The sequence below is a fragment of the Erythrolamprus reginae genome, chromosome 2 (assembly GCF_031021105.1).
Source record: "Erythrolamprus reginae isolate rEryReg1 chromosome 2, rEryReg1.hap1, whole genome shotgun sequence".
In the NCBI taxonomy this organism is placed as follows: Eukaryota; Metazoa; Chordata; class Lepidosauria; order Squamata; family Dipsadidae; genus Erythrolamprus; species Erythrolamprus reginae.
Window position 1 is genome coordinate 47,642,651 of NC_091951.1, and position 20,663 is coordinate 47,663,313.

At 41.5% G+C, this 20,663-nt stretch overlaps 1 protein-coding gene and 1 pseudogene across 1 annotated transcript in view; one reads left to right on the forward strand and one right to left on the reverse strand.

Annotated features, from left to right (window-relative positions):
- The window catches only part of LOC139160333 (zinc finger protein 208-like), a 123,425-nt pseudogene extending 112,595 nt beyond the window's left edge, over positions 1-10,830 (reverse strand).
- Positions 1-20,663, forward strand: part of LOC139160341 (zinc finger protein ZFP2-like) — a 91,778-nt gene that overhangs the window by 6,205 nt on the left and 64,910 nt on the right. The gene's annotated exons all lie outside the window — the stretch shown is intronic.

Here is a 20,663-nt window from a genome sequence, read left to right on the forward strand (position 1 = left end):
TCTCTATTTTTCCTGGTTGGTCAAGAAAGCTTTGCAACTGAGCATCAACTGAAGATGAGGTTTCCTTATTCCAATTATTTGTTGGGTTTTTCTTCTGCCTTTGTTGTTCCGTTTGATTTTCAAGCTTCTCTGTTCTGTTCCCAAGTCTGTACTTTTGGAATGTTTCAATCGACTCTTTATACCCTTGCCCACTATAACCTTTAAAGGAAAAGAGGAATAAAAATGTTAGCAAGGTTAAGAAAAAAGGAGAAACATCCAATAAAGCATTTGTAGAAAACCTAAGATTTATTGGAGGAGGGCCAATTCCGGAAGAGCCCTCTGAGAATTAACTTTGAAACAAAATGCCGTAATTCCAAGACTCGGGATAGAAATGAAATGGAAGCAAAGTCTATTAAGCCAAAATAATTAATTGAATTGCAATCCTTGATATTTGGAACACCTGGGCCAAATAATATGAAATATTGGTATCAGAGTTTAGCATTACCTGACACCAAGGAATTACTTTATCACTGGCAGGTTTAAATTAAAATAGAAAAACTCAACAGTTGACAAATGGCACAGGATTCCTCTAAGCAGAAATCCATTGATCTCCTTCCATACTAGGAGCAGCAAAACAGCATATCTTTTCCTTCTCCCTCTCAAGAGATGACCTTTATTTGGAGATATTTAAGTAAGAGACAGCCAATGGCATCTAACCACATCATGTCTTCCTGAACCCTGCCTGGAGAATCGAAAACCTTACCTAAAGAAGCCAAGTTTCTGTAATTCTCCAGCATGACTTCCCAATGCAGATCTTTTTGGTCAGGATGCAGCTGAGACCACTCGTCCTCAGAGAAATAAAGAGCCACCTCCTCAAAGGGCACAAGACCCCCCTGGAAAAAAGAGTACAGAATAGGTCTGGGAGGGACTGCAAGATCTACCCTTTTCTTTAGGAAAATTGTGCACTAAGGTCTATGCTTAATAGGATTCCAGGATTGAGATGAGAAAATGGACAGAAGAAAAAGGATTTGACTGAAAAAATATTTTAGGCAGCTTTTATGAGATCTTTTGTTGCCATTCAGTAAAAGATCCATTTTCTTCTGGATGGATTTGGTAAAGTGCCATCAATACCCAGAGACACAAAACTCGTCATATAGCAAGGAAGCTTCAAATAGTCTCAGCCATTGGCTGAACGGGAAACAAAGAAACAGAACCAGGGAGAAAACAAATCTAATAAATAATTTCCCTTCTCTTACTTGAGTTGGAGGTTGAACCATAATTTCATCTTCACCATAAGGAAGAATCAGCTTCCCTCCATTCTCCCCTGTGAGGGACACAGAATTATAAAATGCAAAATTAACAAAATAGGAGGAGAGGTGCTATAATAGCAAAGACATAGAGAAGATGAGCCAGTTGAGATCTCCATGGGGAATGAGAGAATCTTGTATTACCTGTGCATGTACCTTGATTTTTGTCATGTTCAGTAGGCCTCAAGAAAAACAGTTCCCTAGGGGCATCGGATTGATGCCTCCTTCCCTCAGGATCTCTGTTCTCCACAGTGAAGGGCTTGGAATATAAGCCAGAGAAAAGAAGAAGAATGAAAGGACCACATAAACCATGACATGGATTCTTGTTCTGTTCTTTCAACACCAACTGAAAGCACCCAATGTCCATCAGTAAGGTTGGAATGGAAGAAAGAAAAGTTTCCCAAATCTTTCTTCTAGGATTGGATAATGGAACAACGTCCTTCAAGAATTAGTGAAATGTTATGAATGTCAGAGAACTGGTAATTTTTTTTCATTTATTCATTTGTCCAATACACAATACATATGGAAGAGAATAGACACGAAGTAACATATATATAAAGATAATATATAAAAATAGAGGAGAAGATATATGAAAGGAAGAAAATATATATGATATATGAGATAAAGGAAAGACAATTGGGCAGGGGAGCATAAACTTCAAAAATATTGTTGATTACATCTAAACTCCTTCTAGGCTCCCGAGATGAAATTATCTCACCTGCAACTCAACCTGCTCCTCCTTCTCCTCCTCTGCCTGACTCAGGAGGAAGCCTTCCACCAGGGCCACCGCCTGGGAACTGGTCTCTGCTCCACACTCCCGCACCCAGCTCTCCATCTGCAGGGGCAGAAGCACCAGGAACTGCTCCAGAACAATCAGGTCCAGCATCTGTGCTTTTGTGTGCTTTTCTGGTCTCAACCATCGACTACAAAAGGAATGGAGTCGGCTGCAAAGTCCTCGGGGACCCTCATCCTCTTGATATTGGAGGCTCCTGAATTTCCAGGCATGAACTTGTGAAACGATGGTTTCCTCCTCCAAGATCTTCTGCCCAGATCTTCCCCAGATCTCCCCACGGCTCCCAGACTTAGAACCAGAAGGGCTTTTTCCTGTTCTCTCATATGCCAAATGGCTTGCCATTCTTCCTCTGTCCTCTTACACAATTGCAAATAGGTTGAATGAATCTTGAGACTCTCCAAATCCTTTTTTATTCACTGGAGCATTCATCAAGCCTGAGAACAAACTCTTTGTTGAAGAGAACTTTGTCTCTATGAAATGCTGCAGAAATCGCTTCCAGTTTACGTATCTGAGACCGAAAACCAAATAAAGAATTAGAAAATGGTGCATTTAATAGTTGAGTAGTAACCCTACTCCTGGAAGGAAGCTTATTTCTGAGCTACTGGAGGATTATAGTGGCACTGAGCAGTTAGTTTCTATGTATGTGTTGCAAACTATGGACTTGACCCTCATCAAAATTTATGATGAAATACACTGAATAAATGCATTTGAGAACAGTTGTTTTTCTATTTCTCTCTCCCTCAAAGAAGGACGTGATTTTTAAAAACCAAGAAAAATATATACACCCTAAAAAGGAGTGCATTAAAGAGCAACAAAGGGGATTAAACTGGAGGATAAAACAGTTGAAGAACTGTTTTAAACTGGGTATGTCTATGTTGATGAAAAGAAGGACTAGGGGAGACAGGATAACAGTGTTCCAATATCTCCAGGGTTGCCACAAAGGAGAGGAAATCTAGCTATTCCCCAAAGCACCTGAGGGCAGGACAAGAAGCAATGGGTGGAAACTAATCAAGAAGAGAAGCAACTTAGAACTAGGTAGAAAGTTTCTGATAGAACAATTAATCAGTGGAACCCCTTGCCTCCAGAGGTTGTGAATGCTCCAACACTGGAAGTTTTTAAGAAGAGATTGGATAACGGTTAGATAGCCTGGTGTCGGCTAGCTTGAAGAAAAACACAGAGAGGCATTTCAGGAACAAGGAACTGTTTATTCAGCAACAAAACAGGTGAGGCAGAAGTCAGAACAACGGAGGATGACAGCTCCCTATTTGTAGGGAAGCTGTCAAATGAGGGACCAATGGGAGCAGTCCTTTTATTAATTAGATTATTAATTAATGATTAAATAATATTCCCCTCTCAGACTCGGGGCGGCTTTTCTCCTTCACTCCTGTTTCCCCCCAAAGCAGACTAGAGATTCTACTTTCTCCCTTGCTTCCTCTTCGCTCTTAGGCAGAGGTGGGTTGCTAAGGTGGAACGGTGATGTGTATATGCTCCCGTGGCTCTGAGTCACGGTGCAAGTCCAGAGTAATTATACTACTGCACCTATACCTGCTATCAGGGTTCACACAACATGCCAATGCCAGAACACATTAAGAAACCCTGAAAGTTCACATAAAATGAAACGCAACGAAGTGAGTCTTGCTTAGGATGTTCCATTTCCCTTTACTGTATTCAGGATTTCCTTGTTAAGAGTCAAATTATATTATTATAAGCAGGCAGGTTCACAAAAAGATTGCCTTAAGCCCAAAGAGTAACTGCAAGTGGTGAGTTTGTGTGAAACACAAGGGTTGAAGGAATGTAGGTTGGGATTATTTCCTGGTTCCTTTACCCTTTGTTGGAAATAATAATAAATAATAATAATAACAACAAAAGAGGTGGAAGGAACCTTGGAGGTGTTCTGGTCCAACGTCCTGCTTGGGCAGGAGACACTCCACCACTTCAGACAAATGGTTATCCAATCTCTTCTTCAAAACTTCCAGTGTTGGAGCGTTCACAACCTCTAGAGGCAAGCTGTTCCACTGATCAATTGTTCTAATTGCCAGGAATTTTCTCCTTAGTTCTAAATTGCTTCTCTCCTTAATATTCTTGTGGATTAAGTTCCAAGTGGGGAAAAAGAAATTGGATTCATGGAGGTTGCTTGGAAAGGAGGTTTAATGGTGGACAGGAGCACATGGCATGAGCTTCTGTCCAGAGAAGGTGGATCACATGTTTCCAGATGTTAGGTGTGTGGGGGGAGAAATTCTGAGAAGTTCTTTGTTTTATGTTCTATGAGGCCCCGCCCTGAGGCCCTCCTGCTTCTATGCCAGAAATGCACTGATTGGCTGTCGGATTCCCATGGTGCCATGCAAGGGCAACAATGTAGGCTGTGTTTTTGAGTGTGGGTTTGGCTGGCCCTTTGCTGGGTGATAGTAGAATGAAAGCTCTTTGGGCAATTCCTCATATGGCGCTGTCAGGAGTTGGTTTGTTATGTAGAATAGATTTGTCCATCTATTAACAAAGGTGAGCTGGGCCATTCCTTGATGGGCAGATTGAGAAAGGTGGGGGCTACTAAGAGTGAGTCTTTTTGTGTGTGCCTAAAATCATGTTTCTGGTGATATTCAATATAATCTGCCTTTTTAATATTTCCTAGGATATTTCATTTTTTCTAGGAGACGGGTGGGAGTTAACTTCCTACACCTCCTAAGACAAATTCAACTGCAGAGGATCCAGGCCCTATTTTAGTCTCATCCAGCACATAGTAAGAATACAGGCACAATCTTCTGCATCTCCTTCTTTGTAAAAACTCTTCTTCTTTCCTGCTTGTAATTTGCCATGTAAGTTCGCCCTCTGCCCCTACCGAGCTTTTCCCAGGAAGTGGGGTGTGACTGCCTCCCCCATAATACCCTCCTTTTTCCTGGGGATCTGGATTTCTTTCTGTGGACAACACAACTGAAGGCAAAACAGCTTTTCTGGCAGTCTGCTCCCCCCCCCCCCGCTTGTTACGAGCATAGAAAGGGGGGCAGGGGCACATGGGATCTGGGTTCTCCCACTCTCGGGACACAGAAGACTGAACCTGGATGAGGGCATATATATTATGTAGTAAACCGCCCCGAGTCTTCGGGGAAGGGCGGCATATAAATGCAAATATTTTTATTTTATTTATTTATTTTGTCCAATACACAATGAGGGTTTTAGTAGGTATATATATATATATATAAACACATAGTAAAATACATGATGAAGGTTTTAGAGGAGATACTCATAGTAAAATATATCTATGAAAAATAGAAAAGAATATATAGTAATAGAACATATTAATGAAAGAATAGCAGAAGAGATATAGGAATAGAAGAAAGGTATAGGAGATATAGGAGAGCAATAGGACAGGGGACGGAAGGCACTCTAGTGTACTTAATAATAGATAAATACATACATAAATACATACATAAATACATACATACATACATTACATCAATAAATATCTCTTACTTCTTCAGGGTGAAAATCTCCTGCCTCCCTCTGAATGGGAAAACATCCACCAGTCACCCAGGACCACTGCTGGATCTCTTCCCTTCCCTTCAAGACTTTCCTCCATCTGTACCTCCTGCAAAACTCAAAGGGTTAACCAGAGAGTGCAGAGTCCTAGATAGGCAAGATTAAGAATGTCACTCCCTTCTCAGCCTCCTCTGGAATCCACCTGTCGCCCTCCAGTGAAAAACATGGATTTTATTTTATTTATTGGATAAGAAAAATGAGAATACACATGATTTGAATGCATGTAATAAATATAAATAAAAGGGAACATCAGAACAGGGACGCTAGGCACTCTGGTATCCTTATACACGCCCCCTACAGACCTCTTTGCAATGGGGTGATCCCATCATTATGGTGACTTTTGTAAGGTTGTATACTGAGACAAAAATCAATCATGCTGTAGTCACTGTTGGAAAAGGCTTCTATTGTTTGTAGTCAGTAATTTTAAACTATTACAGAAGATGAGATCGAGGCAGTTGTTGAGTCTAGTGTTAGATACTAATTGATCTAGCCCCAAATTAGTAAGGGTATTGTATAGGATTGTATGGATAGGTACAGTTGTTTAGGGTGCAATTAGGGGCGTGCATAAGTGCCCTAGAGTGCCTTCCGTACCTTGTCCTATTGCTCTCCTATATCTCCTATACCTTTCTTCTATTCCTATATCTCTCCTTCTAGTCTTTCATTGATATGTTTTATTCCTATATCTTCTCTTCTATTCTTTCTTAGATATATTTTACTATGAGTATATCCTCTATAACCTTCATTATGTATTTTACTATGTGTATACCCACTAAAACCCCCATTGTGTAATGGACAAAATCAATCAATCAATAAATTAATTAATAAGAGGTAGATTGAGGTCACCAAGAAAGATAAGAGGGTATGTGCAAGGTGGCTACCCACATTAGTAGTGAAGTTAGTTAGTGAAGTAGCGATGTTGCTTTCTCTTTGCAGAGGGACCTCCAAATGGATTGTACGTAGATTGCAGCTACTAATGCAAAGAAGGAAGAAAGGTACATTATTGATGGGGACCAGGTGTTTGTCGTGTCCACCCTGATCAGGAAGCCTTCTCAATCCAAGTGCTTTTAACTATGTTAGACCTATCCACAATCCTCCATATTTAAGAGGGTCTGGAGAAAGTTGTATCTCTGCATAGAGGGGGGCAAGGAGCAGACAAGAAATGGAATTCTGTCTTTTCACTCAAGATGCTCAAACTAATCTTGACACTGCATCCCAAAAAAGAGGACAATGGTGTTGTCCACAACTGGGGTTTGAGCCTGGTGCCGAGGCCAATGGAGAACACCAGACACGAGTTGCAAGTTTTGTTTCATTTTATTGAAGTGCTGCAAGGAAAGGGATACTGGCCAAAATACAAAAGAACCATCCCAATAGAATTAAGAATTAAGAAAGCGTCTGCTTTCACCAAAGCAGACGGGGTGATATAAGGCATAAGGCAGGATATAATCAAAATATCATCTAATAAACATTTTTGTAATGATCTAACAATTATTCACTAATTTCTGGGGGTCTGTAGCAATGTTCCCTCTAATTTTGGGTGGAAAAGTATAATGTCTGAGCAGCACATTTTCATGCTTGGGCGTGGATCGGTTAGAAATAAAAGGGAGTCACGTGACCTCAGGACACACAGCAACGGTCATAAATATGAAACAGCAGTAAAGTTTTGATCCTGCAATCATTGGGCTGCCGCAAAGGTCCTGAGTGTGAAAATGGTCCATAGGTCACCTTTTTCAAGACCATTTTAACTTTGAATGGTCAGTAAATGGACCATTGTAAGTCGAGAACAACCTGCCTTCCCCCCTAGATATTTTCTGTGGAGCTTCAAAATGGACTCCTGATCTGCTGATCTGCTCCTAAAAGAGTGCACTGGTCAGACAGATAATCCTTGACTTCTGTTCTGACCCCAATGGAGGCCAATGTTTCTATCTCCTGAGTAAGACGGTTATTATTGCTCAAATGGGGTACCTTTGAAAAGTGTTCGGAAACTTCAGATCGTGCACAATGTGGCCGCAAGAGCAATCATGGGCTTTCCCAGATATGCCCATATCTCATCAACACTCCATGGTCTGCACTGGCTGCTGATCAGTTTCCAGTCACAATTCAAAGTTTTGGTTATGACCTATAAAGCCCTTCATGGCACCGGACCAGAATACCTCCGGGACCGTCTTCTGCCACATGAATCCCAGCGGGGGATTAGGTCTCACAGAGTTGGCCTTCTCTGCGTCCCGTCGACTAAGCAATGTCGTCTGGCAGGGCCCAGGGGAAGAGCCTTCTCTGTGGCAGCCCCGGCCCTCTGGAACCAACTTCCCCCAGAGGTCAGAACTGCCCCCACCCTCCTCGCCTTTGTTAAGTTGTTGAAAACTCACCTTTGCCGCCAGGCATGGGGAAATTGACACCTCCCCCAACTACTTGGGTTATGTATGGTTTGATTGGGTTGTGTGATTATTTTATTATCAGGGTTTTTAAATTGTTTTTTAAATATTGGATTTGTACATTGTTTATTATTGTTGTGAGCCGCCCCGAGTTTTCTGTTTTATTATCGATACTGTATGTAGTAGGTGATACTGATTTGGATTAATGCATAAATGGAATTGAATTTACAATTGTTGGGGAGATTAACGATATTAATGATTTTTAATTGATTGAAAATAGAGAATATTCTCCGAAATGAGGGCGCTGCCGGGAGGGACCCCGCGAGAAATGCCTACCGCTGGGCAAGTGATATAGGGCGCGTGGAGGCAGCTGAGGAAAAGGAGGCGTGTGTCAGTGCTCTGTGTATCCAGATGCTTGAGAAAGCCCGTGGGGCAGCCTTGATCGGCCCGAGCGCTCCATCAGTCCCCACCCCAATCGTGCAGCCCGAGAGAAAGAAAAAGGGAGATTAAAGCGAGAGAAAAATAGAAATTTGAGAAAAGAAAAAAGGGGAAATTCTAAATATTCTCTATTTGCATGGACTGTGGGGAGAGAGTGACAGGAGCAGGAATAAGGTAATTCCCCATACAGAGATACATCTGGTTAAAAATCTATGTTAATTCTAGATTTATTAAATCCATGGATTTTCTTTTCGGGAGTTTCCTGCCACTCAGTTGTTTCTTTCCACTTCATTACAAAATGTTTAAAATGTCCTTTTCTGACATTTTTTTAAATAAGCAGCATCAGAGTCATCACCCCACAGTCCATGCACTTACATGACTTCATCCTTTCATGGATGTTCCTATGGGAAGTAAGACTACTAGTCTGTCTGAACTCCTTTCTGCACACCAAGGATTTGTATGGGTTTCTCTCTGTGTAGATCCTTTTATTACCAACCAGTTGATTCCTCTAAGTAAACGTCTTGCCATACTCTCTGCTGTCATATGGCTACTCCCTGTTCTGCCTGACACTGGTTGAGCTGCAGATAAAGACAAAAACACACACAGAGACTGTCTGGATGTTTCCGAAACACAAAATATATTGCTTTACAAATAGGCTGAAGAATGTCTTTTTATTATTAATTAATTATGTATGCCGCCCGTCTCCGAAGACTCGGAGCAGCTTTATGACCAAAAGTTCAGCATTATCTGCCAAGCCAATAACGAATGTCCCAAACAGCACAAGGTTTGTAAAGAATGCCTCCAAACTGAGCTGCAGCAAAGGAATTCACTCTATTGTTCAATAGCTACAATCTTTCAGAACAAAGGTGTCCAAAAACTGGGCTGTTTTCCATGGATGCAACATGTTGGTTTAGAGAGGGGAACCCAGATCTGTTTCATTGTCTTTTAAACCACAAATGAAAACTCCTGCAAAAGGTTCTCCCACAAAGACTCCCCTTTTACGCCTGCTCCAGGATTCCCCAATTACTACCAGCTGTGATTAAGATCTTCTGCATCTGCGCAGCTGCTCATGTTGTCCCATAATCCTGCACACTCAGACATGGAGAATAGGGCCATTAACCACCCCCTCCTCATCTGACCCACATGAGGCTCTAACTGGGGGTTCCACAGACACTGCAGGGGCCTCCACCTCTACCTCTCCAGGACTTTCACTTCCATCTCTCCTTCCCCTCACCATCTGAACCCTCCGAGAGCCACACAGGTCTCAGATACTCTGACGGACACAGCTCATCGGGGTCAAAATCTGTTATCAGAGGAGCTGGCCATGAGCCAACCACAACACTCCCCTATGTGGATTCTTCTATGAGAAGTAAGATAACTGTTGGAACTAAAACCCTTTCCATACTCCATGTATATGGCTTCTCCCCTGTATGGGTCCTTTGATGGGAATTACGACTAGTCTGTTGGCTAAAGCCCTTTCAACACTCCCTATATTTATATGGCTTCTCCCCTGTGTGGATGGGATATAAGATTGCTGCTTTTTCTGAAGTCCTTTCGACATTCCATGCATTTATATGGCTTCTCCCCTGTGTGGATCCTTTGATGTAAAATAAGTTGAATATTTTGCCTGAAGCTCCTTCCACACTCCATGCATTTAAATGGCTTCTCCCCTGTGTGCATCCTTAGATGTGAAATAAGATTACTATGTTGGCTGAAGCCCTTTCCACACTCTGTGCATTTATATGGCTTCTCCCCTGTGTGCATCCTTTGATGGCATGTAAGATCATGTCTTTTTCTGAAGTCCTTTCCACACTCCGTGCATTTATATGGCTTCTCCCCTGTGTGGATCCTTTGATGGCGTGTAAGATCATTGCTTTGTCTGAAGTCCTTTCCACACTCCGTGCATTTATATGGCTTCTCCCCTGTGTGAATCCTTTGATGGCGTGTAAGTTCATTGCTTGTTCTGAAGCCATTTCCACACTCCGTGCATTTGTATGGCTTCTCCCCTGTGTGGATCCTTTGATGGCGTGTAAGATCATGTCTTTTTCTGAAGTCTTTTCCACACTTCGTGCATTTATATGGCTTCTCCCCTGTGTGGATCATTTGATGGCGTGTAAGATCATTGCTTAGTCTGAAGTCCTTTCCACACTCCGTGCATTTATATGGCTTCTCTCCTACGTGCATCCCTTTCTCAGATATCACTCTTTCTCTAGAATGAGTGAATGTCCCACTGTAATTTGTTCCACTGTCTTTGCATGTATAGTCTTCTGGTTTGGGTTCAGTTGTATGATATTCATTTACATCTAATATATCTTCGAATAGTCCTGCACCTTTCCTAATATATTTTTTCTCTATTTTTCCTCGTTGTTCAAGAAAGCTTTGCAACTGAGCATCAACTGAAGATGAGGTTTCCTTATTCCAATTATTTGTTCGGTTTTTCTTCTGCCTTTTTTGTTCCATTTGATTTTCAGGCTTCTCTGTTCCGTACCCAAGTCTGTACTTTTGGAATGTTTCATTCGACTCTTTATACCCTTGCCCACTATAACCTTTAAAGGAAAAGAGGAATAAAAATGTTAGCAAGGTTAAGAAAAAAGGAGAAACATCCCATAAAGCATCTGTAGAAAACCTAAGATCTATTGGAGGTGGGGCAATTCTAGAAGAGCCCTCTGAGAATTAACTTTGAAACAAAAATGCCCTAATTCCAAGACTCAACATACAAATGAAATGGAAGCAAAGTCTATTAAGCCAAAGTAATTAATTGAATTGCAATCCTTGATATTTGGAACACCTGGGCCAAATAATATGAAATCTTGGTAACAGAGTTTAGCATTACCTGACACCAAGGAATTACTTTATCACTGATAGGTTTAAATCAAAATAGAAAAACTCAACAGTTGACAAATGGCACAGGATTCCTCTAAGCAGAAAGCCATTGATCTCCTTCCATACTAGGAGCAACAAAACAGCATATCTTTTCCTTCTCCCTCTCAATAGATGACCTTTATTTGGAGAAATTCAAATAAGAAACAGCCAATGGCATCAAACCACATCATGTCTTCCTGAACTCTGCCTGGAGAATAGAAAATCTTACCTAAGGAAGCCAAGTTTCTGTAATTCTCCAGCATGACTTCCCAATGCAGATCTTTTTGGTGAGGATCCAGCTGAGACCACTCGTCCTCAGAGAAATAAAGAGCCACATCCTCAAAGGGCACAAGACCCCCCTGGAAAAAAGAGTACAGAATAGGTCTGGGAGGGATGGCAAGATCTACCCTTTTCTTTAGGAAAATTGTGCACTAAGGTCTATGCTTAGTAGGATTCCAGGATTGAGATGAGAAAATGGACAGAAGAAAAAGGATTTGACTGAAAAAATATTTTAGGCAGCTTTTATGAGATCTTTTGTTGCCATTCAGTAAAAGATCCATTTTCTTCTGGATGGATTTGGTAAAGTGCCATCAATACCCAGAGACACAAAACTCGTCATATAGCAAGGAAGCTTCAAATAGTCTCAGCCATTGGCTGAACGGGAAACAAAGAAACAGAACCAGGGAGAAAACAAATCTAATAAATAATTTCCCTTCTCTTACTTGAGTTGGAGGTTGAACCATAATTTCATCTTCACCATAAGGAAGAATCAGCTTCCCTCTATTCTCCCCTGTGAGGTACACAGAATTATAAAATGCAAAATTAACAAAATAGAAGGAGAGGTTCTATAATAGCAAAGACATAGAGAAGATGAGCCAGCTGAGATCTCCATGGGGAATGAGAGAATCTTGTATTACCTGTGCATGTACCTTGATTTTTGAAATGTTCAGTAGGCCTCAAGAAAAACAGTTCCCTAGGGGTATCGGATTGATGCCTCCTTCCCTCAGCATCTCTGTTCTCCACAGTGAAGGGCTTGGAATATAAGCCAGAGAAAAGAAGAAGAATGAAAGGACCACATAAACCATGACATGGATTCTTGTTCTGTTCTTTCAACACCAACTGAAAGCACCCAATGTTCATCAGTTAGGTTGGAAAAGAAGAAAGAAAAGTTTCCCAAATCTTTCTTCTAGCATTGGATAATGGAATAACGTCCTTCAAGAATTAGTGAAATGTTATGAATGTCAGAGAACTGGTAAATTTTTAAAATTTATTTATTCATTTGTCCAATACACGATACATATGGCAGAGAATAGATACGAAGTAATATATATAAAGATAATATGTAAAAATAGAGGAGAAGATATATGAAAGGAAGAAAATATATATGAGATATGAGATAAAGGAAAAAGAATTGGACAGGGGATCAAAAACTTCAAAAATATTATTTATTAGATCTAAAATCCTTCTAGGCTCCCGAGATGAAATTATCTCACCTGCCACTCAACCTGCTTCTCCTTCTCCTCCTCCGCCTGGCTCAGGAGGAAGCCTTCCACCAGGGCCACCGCCTGGGAACTGGTCTCTGCTCCACACTCCCGCACCCAGCTCTCCATCTGCAGGGGCAGAAGCGCCAGGAACTGCTCCAGAACAATCAGGTCCAGCATCTGTGCTTTTGTGTGCTTGTCTGGTCTCAACCATCGACTACAGAAGGAATGGAGTCGGCTGCAAAGTACTCGGGGACCCTCATCCTCTTGATATTGGAGGCTCCTGAATTTCCAGGCATGAACTTGTGAAACGATGGTTTCCTCCTCCAAGATCTTCTGCCCAGATCTTCCCCAGATCTCCCCCTGGCTCCCAGACTTAGAACCAGAAGGGCTTTTTCCTGTTCTCTCATATGCCAAATGGCTTTCCATTCTTTCTCTGTCCTATTACACAATTGCAAATAGGTTGAAGGAATCTTGAGACTCTCCAAATGCTTTTTCATTCACTGGAGCATTCATCTAGCCTGAGAACAAACTCTTTGTTGAAGAGAACTTTGTCTCTATGAAATGCTGTAGAAATCGCTTCCAGTTTAGGTATCTGAGACCGAAAACCAAATAAAGAATTAGAAAATGGTGCATTTAACAGTTGAGTAATAATCCTACTCCTGGAAGGAAGTATATTTCTGAGCTATTGGAGGATTACAGTGGCACTGAGCAGTTAGTTTCTATGTATGTGTTGCAAACTATGGACTTGACCCTCATCAAAATTTATGATGAAATACACTGAATAAATGCATTTGAGAACAGTTGTTTTTCTATTTCTTTCTCCCTCAAAGAAGGGCGTGATTTTTAAAAACCAAGAAAAATATATACACCCTAAAAAGGAGTGCATTAAAGAGCAACAAAGGGGATTAAACTGGAGGATAAAACAGGTGTAGAACTTTTTTTAAACTGGGTATGTCTATGTTGATGAAAAGAAGGACTAGGGGAGACAGGATAACAGTGTTCCAATATCTCCAGGGTTGCCACAAAGGAGAGGAAATCTAGCTATTCCCCAAAGCACCTAAGGGCAGGACAAGAAGCAATGGGTGGAAACTAATCAAGAAGAGAAGCAACTTAGAACTAGGTAGAAATTTTCTCATAGAACAATTAATCAGTGGAACCCCTTGCCTCCAGAGGTCGTGAATGCTCCAACACTGGAAGTTTTTAAGAAGAGATTGGATAACGGTTAGATAGCCTGGAGTCGGCTAGCTTGAAAAAAGCACAGAGAGGCATGTCAGGAACAAGGAACTGTATATTCAGCAACAGCACAAGTGAAGCAGAAGTCGGAACAACGGAGGATGACAGCTCCCTATTTGTAGGGAAGCTGTAAAATGAGGGGCCAATGGGAGCAGTCCTTTTATTAATTAGATTATTAATTAATGATTAAATAATATTCCCCTCTCAGACTCGGGGCGGCTTTTCTCCTTCACTCCTGTTTCCCCCCCAAAGCAGACTAGAGATTCTACTTTCGCCCTTGCTTCCTCCTGGCTCTTAGGCAGAGGTGAGCTTCTAAAGTGGAACGGTGGTGTGTGTTTGCTCTCTTGGCTCTGAGTCACGGTTCAAGTCCAGAGGAATTATACTACTGCACCTATACCTGCTATCAGGGTTCACACAACATGCCAATCCCAGAACACATTAAGAAACCATGAAAGTTCACATAAAATGAAAGCCAACAAAGTGAGTCTTGCTTAGGATGTTCCATTTCCTTTTATTCAGGGCTTGCTTTTTAAGAGTCAAATTACATTATTATAAGCAGGCAGGTTCACAAAAAGATTGCCTGAAGCCCAAAGAGTAACTGCAAGTGGTGAATTTGTGTGAAGCACAAGGGTTAAAGGAATGTAGATTGGGATTATTTCCTGGTTCCTTTACCCTTTGTTGGAAATCATAATAAATAATAATAATAATAACAACAAAAGAGGTGGAAGGAACCTTGGAGGTCTTCTGGTCCAACCTCCTGCTTGGGCAGGAGACACTCCACCACTTCAGACAAATGGTTATCCAATCTCTTCTTCAAAACTTCCAGTGTTGGAGCGTTCACAACCTCTGGAGGAAAGCTGTTCCACTGATCAATTGTTCTAATTGCCAGGAATTTTCTCCTTAGTTCTAAATTGCTTCTCTCCTTAATATTCTTATGGATTAAGTTCCAAGTGGGGAAAAAGAAACTGGATTCATGGAGGTTACTTGGAAAGGAGGTTTAATGGTGGACAGGAACACATGGCATGAGCTTCTGTCCAGAGAAGGTGGATCACATGTTTCCAGATGTTAGGTGTGTGTTTGTGTGGAGAAATTCTGGAAAGTTCTTTGTTTTATGTTCTATGAGGCCCCGCCCTGAGGCCTTCCTGCTTCTGTGCCAGAAATGCACTGATTGGCTGTTGGATTCCCATGGTGCCATGCAAGGGTAACAATGTAGGCTGTGTTTGTGAGTTTGGGTTTGGCTGGCCCTTTGCTGGGTGATGGTAGAATGAAAGCTCTTTGGGCAATTCCCAATATGGCTCTGTCAGGAGTTGGTTTGTTATGTAGAATAGATTAGTCCATCTTTTAACAAAGGTGAGCTGGGCCATTCCTTGATGGGCACATTGACAAAGGTGGGGGCTACTAAGAGTGAGTCTTTTTGTGTGTGCCTAAAATCATGTTTCTGGTGATATTCAATATAATCTGCCTTTTTAATATTTCCTAGGATATTTCATTTTTTTCTAGGAGACGGGTGGGAGTTAACTTCCTACACCTGCTAAGACAAATAGAACTGCAGAGGATCCAGGCCTTATTTTAGTTTCATCCAGCACATAGTAAGAATACAGGCACAATCTTCTGCATCTCCTTCTTTGTAAAAGGTTTCTTCTTTCCTGCTTGTAATTTGCCATGTAAATTCGCCCTCTGCCCCTACCGAGCTTTTCCCAGGAAGTGGGGTGTGACTGCCCCCCCCCCCATAATACCCTCCTTCCTGGGGATCTGGATTTCTTTCTGCGGACAACACAATTGAAGGCAAAACGGCTTTTCTGGCAGTCTGCTTCTCCCCCCCCCCCCCGCTTGTTACGAGCATAGAAAAGGGGGCAGGGGCACATGGGATCTGGGCTCTCCCACTCGGGACACAGAAGACTGAACCTGGATGAGGACATATATATTATGTAATAATAAATAAATACATACATACATACATACATACATACATACACATCAATATCTCTTACTTCTTCAGCGTGAGAACCTCCTGCCTCCCTCTGAATGGGAAAACATCCACCAGTCACCCAGGACCACAGCTGGGTTTCTTCCCTTCCCTTCAAGACTTTCCTCCAGTGGTACCTCCTGCAAAACTCAAAGGGTTAACCAGAGAGAGTGCAGAGTCCTAGAGAGGCAAGATTAAGAATGTCACTTCCTTTTCACCCTCCTCTGGAGTCCACCTCTCGCCCTCCAGTGCTTTAATGTTGATGTGCATGGATTTTATTTTATTTATTGGATAAGAAAAATTAGAATACACATGATTTGAATGCATGTAATGAATATAAATAAAAAGGAACATCAGGACAGAGACGATAGGCACTCTGGTGCCCTTATGCATGGACCTTCTATACCTCTTTGGAATGGGGTGAGGTCAACAGTAGATAGTCTAAGGTTTTTATAGTTAGCTACGTAGCTAGTTTAGTTTTTTCTCTAGAAATATTTTTTGGTGGATTGTAGCTCCCTTATTGATATAGGTAATTTGTTTTTCCTGGTGTTGGTGATTATTAATGGTTTGTATAGTTTAATAATTAAGAAAATGTTATAATGGTCATCCTTAACTGATGTGTTACAGCCAGAAAATAGAGTTTTGCCAATCAAGAGATCAGAGGTCGGTGTCTATGAGATCATAGCTGGCTTTTTTGAAGTTGCAATTGAGTATCTCATCATTATGGTGACTTTTTTAAGGTCGTATACTGAGACAAAATTCAATCATGCTGTAGTCACTGTTGGAAAAGGCTTCTATTGTTTGTAGTCAGTAATTTTAAACTATTACAGAAGATGAGATCGAGGCAGTTGTTGAGTCTAGTGTTAGATACTAATTGATCTAGCCCCAAATTAGTAAGGGTATTGTATAGGGTTGTATGGATAGATACATTTGTTTAGGGTGAAATTAGGGGCGTGCATAAGTGCCCTAGAGTGCCTTCCATCCCCTGTCCTATTGCTCTCCTATATCTCCTATACCTTTCTTCTATTCCTATATCTCTTCTTCTAGTCTTTCATTGATATATTTTATTCCTATATCTTCTCTTCTTTCTTAGATATATTTTACTATGAGTATATCCTCTATAACCTTCATTATGTATTTTACTATGTGTATACCCACTAAAACCCTAATGGAAAAAGATCACTCAATAAATAAATTAATAAATTAATAAGAGGTAGATTGAGGTCACCAAGAAAGATAATAGGGTATGTGCAAGGAGGCTACCCACATTAGTAGTGAAGTTAGTTAGTGAAGTAGTGATGTTGCTTTCTCTTTGCAGAGGGACCTCCAAATGGATTGTACGTAGATTGCAGCTACTAATGCGAAGAAGGAAGAAAGGTACATTTTTGATGGGGACCAGGTGTTTGTCATGTCCACCCTGATCAGGAAGCCTTCTCAATCCAAGTGCTTTTAACTATTTTAGACCTATCCGCAACCCTCCATATTTAAGAGGGTCTGGAAAAACTTGTACTCCTGCATAGAGGGGGGGCCAAGGAGCAGACAAGAAATGGAATTCTGTCTTTTCACACAAGGCGCTCAAACTAATCTTGACACTGCATCCCAAAAAAGAGGACAATTGTGTTGTTCCCAATTGGGGTTAGAGCCTGGTGCCGAGGCCAATGGAGAACACCAGACACGAGTTGCAAGTGTCCTTTCATTTTATTGAAGTGCTGCAAGGAAAGGGATACTGGCCAAAATACCAAAGAACCATCCCAATAGAATTAAGAATTAAGAAAGCTTTATATGTTTTCACCAAAGCAGAAGGTGGGATATAAGGCATAAGGCAGGATATAATCAAAATATCATCTAATAAACATTTTTGTAATGATCTAACAATTATTCTATAATTTCTGGTGGTCTGTAGCAATGTTCCCTCTAATTTTTTTTCGGTGTGGGTCGAAAACTATAATGTCTGAGCGGCACATTTTCATGCCTGGGCGTGGATCGGTTAGAAATAAAAGGGAGTCATGTGACCTCAGGACACACAGCAACGGTCATAAATATGAAACAGCAGTAAAGTTTTGATCAGTCACTTTTTTCACGACCGTTGCAACTTTGAAGTCAGTAAATGATCGAGAACAACCTGCCTTCCCCCCTAGATATTTCTGTGGAGCTTCAAAATGGACTCCTGATCTGCTGATCTGCTTCTAAAAGAGTGCACTGGTCAGACAGATAATCCTTGACTTCTGTTCTGACCCCAATGGAGGCCAACGTTTCTATCTCCTGAGTAAGACGGTTATTATTGCTCAAATGGGGCTACCTTTGAAAAGTGTTCAGAAACTTCAGATCGTGTACAATGCGGCTGCGAGAGCAATCACGGGTCTTCCCAGATACGCCCATGTCTCATCAACACTCCATGATCTGCACTGGCTACCGATCAGTTTCCGGTCACAATTCAAAGTGTTGGTTATGACCTATAAAGCCCTACATGGCATCGGACCAGAATACCTCCGGGACCATCTTCTGCCGCACGAATCCCAGCAGCCAATTAGGTCCCACAGAGTTGGCCTTCTCTGTGTCCTGTCAACTAAGCAATGTCGTCTGGCAGGGCCTAGGGGAAGAGCCTGCTCTGTGGCAGCCCCTGGCCCTCTGGAACCAACTTCCCCCAGAGATCAGAACTGCCCCCACCCTCCTCGCCTTTGGTAAGTTGTTGAAAACTCACCTTTGCTGCCAGGCATGGGGAAATTGACACCTCCCCCAACTACTTGGGTTATGTATGGTTTGATTGGGTTGTGTGATTATTTTATTATCAGGGTTTTTAAATTGTTTTTTAAATATTGGATTTGTACATTGTTTATTATTGTTGTGAGCCGCCCCGAGTTTTCTGTTTTATTATCGATACTGTATGTAATAGGTGATACTGATTTGGATTAATGCATAAATGGAATTGAATTTAGAATTGTTGGGGAGATTAACGATATTAATGATTTTTAATTGATTGAAAATAGAGAATATTCTCCAAAATGAGGGCGCTGCCGGGAGGGACCCCGCGAGAAACGCCTACCGCTGGGCAAGTGATATAGGGCGCGTGGCGGCAGCTGAGGAAAAGGAGGCGTGTGTCAGTGCTCTGTGTATCCAGATGCTTGAGAAAGCCCGTGGGGCAGCCTTGATCGGCCCGAGCGCTCCATCAGTCCCCACCCCAATCGTGCAGCCCGAGAGAAAAAGGGAGAGTAAAGCGAGAGAAAAACAGAAATTTGAGAAAAGGAAAAAAGGGGAAATTCTAAATATTCTCTATTTGCATGGACTGTGGGGACAGAGTGACAGGAGCAGGAATAAGGCAATTCCTCATACAGAGATACATTTAGTTAAAAATCTATGTTAATTCTAGATTTAATTGATTAAATCCATGGATTTTCTTTTCAGGAGTTTCCTGCCACTCAGTTGTTTCTTTCCACTTCATTACAAAATGTTTAAAATGTCCTTTTCTGACATTTTTTTAAATAAGCAGCATCAGAGTCATCACCCAACAGTCCATGCACTTACATGACTTCCTCCTTTCATGGATGTTCCTATGGGAAGTAAGACTACTGGTCTGTCTGAAATCTGTGTAGATCTTTTTATTACCAGCCAGTTGATTCCTGTAAGTAAAAGTCTTGCCATACTCTTTGCTGTTATATGGCTACTCCCTGTTCTGCTTGACAGCGGTTAAGCATCAAGGAAGACAAAAACACACAGAGACTGAAAGTTTCTGAAAGACAAAATATATTGCTTTACAAATTGAATGAGAGCCGCAATGATGGCAGAAGAATCTCTTTTTATGACAAAAGGGTCACGGTTATCTACCAAGCAGATAACAAATGTCCCAAACCCTGCGGGGGGGGGGATTATTGACTCCCTTGGAGAGGGTCTGCAAGTTGGGCGTCCTGCTCGATCCATAGCTAACATTAAAGCACCATGTTTCGGTTGTGGTGAGGAGGGCATTTGCCCAGGTTCACCTGGTGCATCAGTTGCGGCCCTATTGGGACAGGGAGTCACTGCTCACAGTCACTCATGCCCTCATCACCTCGAGGTTCGACTACTGGGTAGTAGCCTAATCCTGATTATATGAACCTTAACCTGGTGGGAAACTGTAGGAAAAGTTAGTACTGGTTTAACTACAGTACGTAACCAACATGACTGTGACAATAAATTGGAGCTTTGAAGAAGGCCAAGGTCTGGACTCTGATTTATGTCTCAGATGTTATTTGGAAGGCTTACACTGCTTATTAAAAAATATCAGAAGAAGGACATTTTAAACACTTTGTGTGTAATGAAGTGGGAAGAAACAACTGAGTGGCAGGAAACTCTTGAAAAGAAAATCCCAGGATTTAACAAATTAAATCTAGAATTAACATAGATTCTTGACCAAATGTATCTCTGTACAGGGAATTACATCATTCGTGCTCCTGTCGCTCTCTCTCCATAGTCCATGCACTTACATGACTTCATCCTATGGGAAGTAAGACTACTGGTTTGTCTGAAATCCTTTCTGCACGCCATGGATCTGTATGGGTTTCTCTCTGTGTAGATCCTTTTATTACCAGCCAGTTGATTCCTGTAAGTAAAAGTCTTGCCATCCTCTCTGCTGTCATATGGCTACTCCCTGTTCTGCCTGACACTGGCTGAGCAGCAGATAAAGACAAAAACACACACAGAGACTGGAGGTTTCCGAAACACAAAATA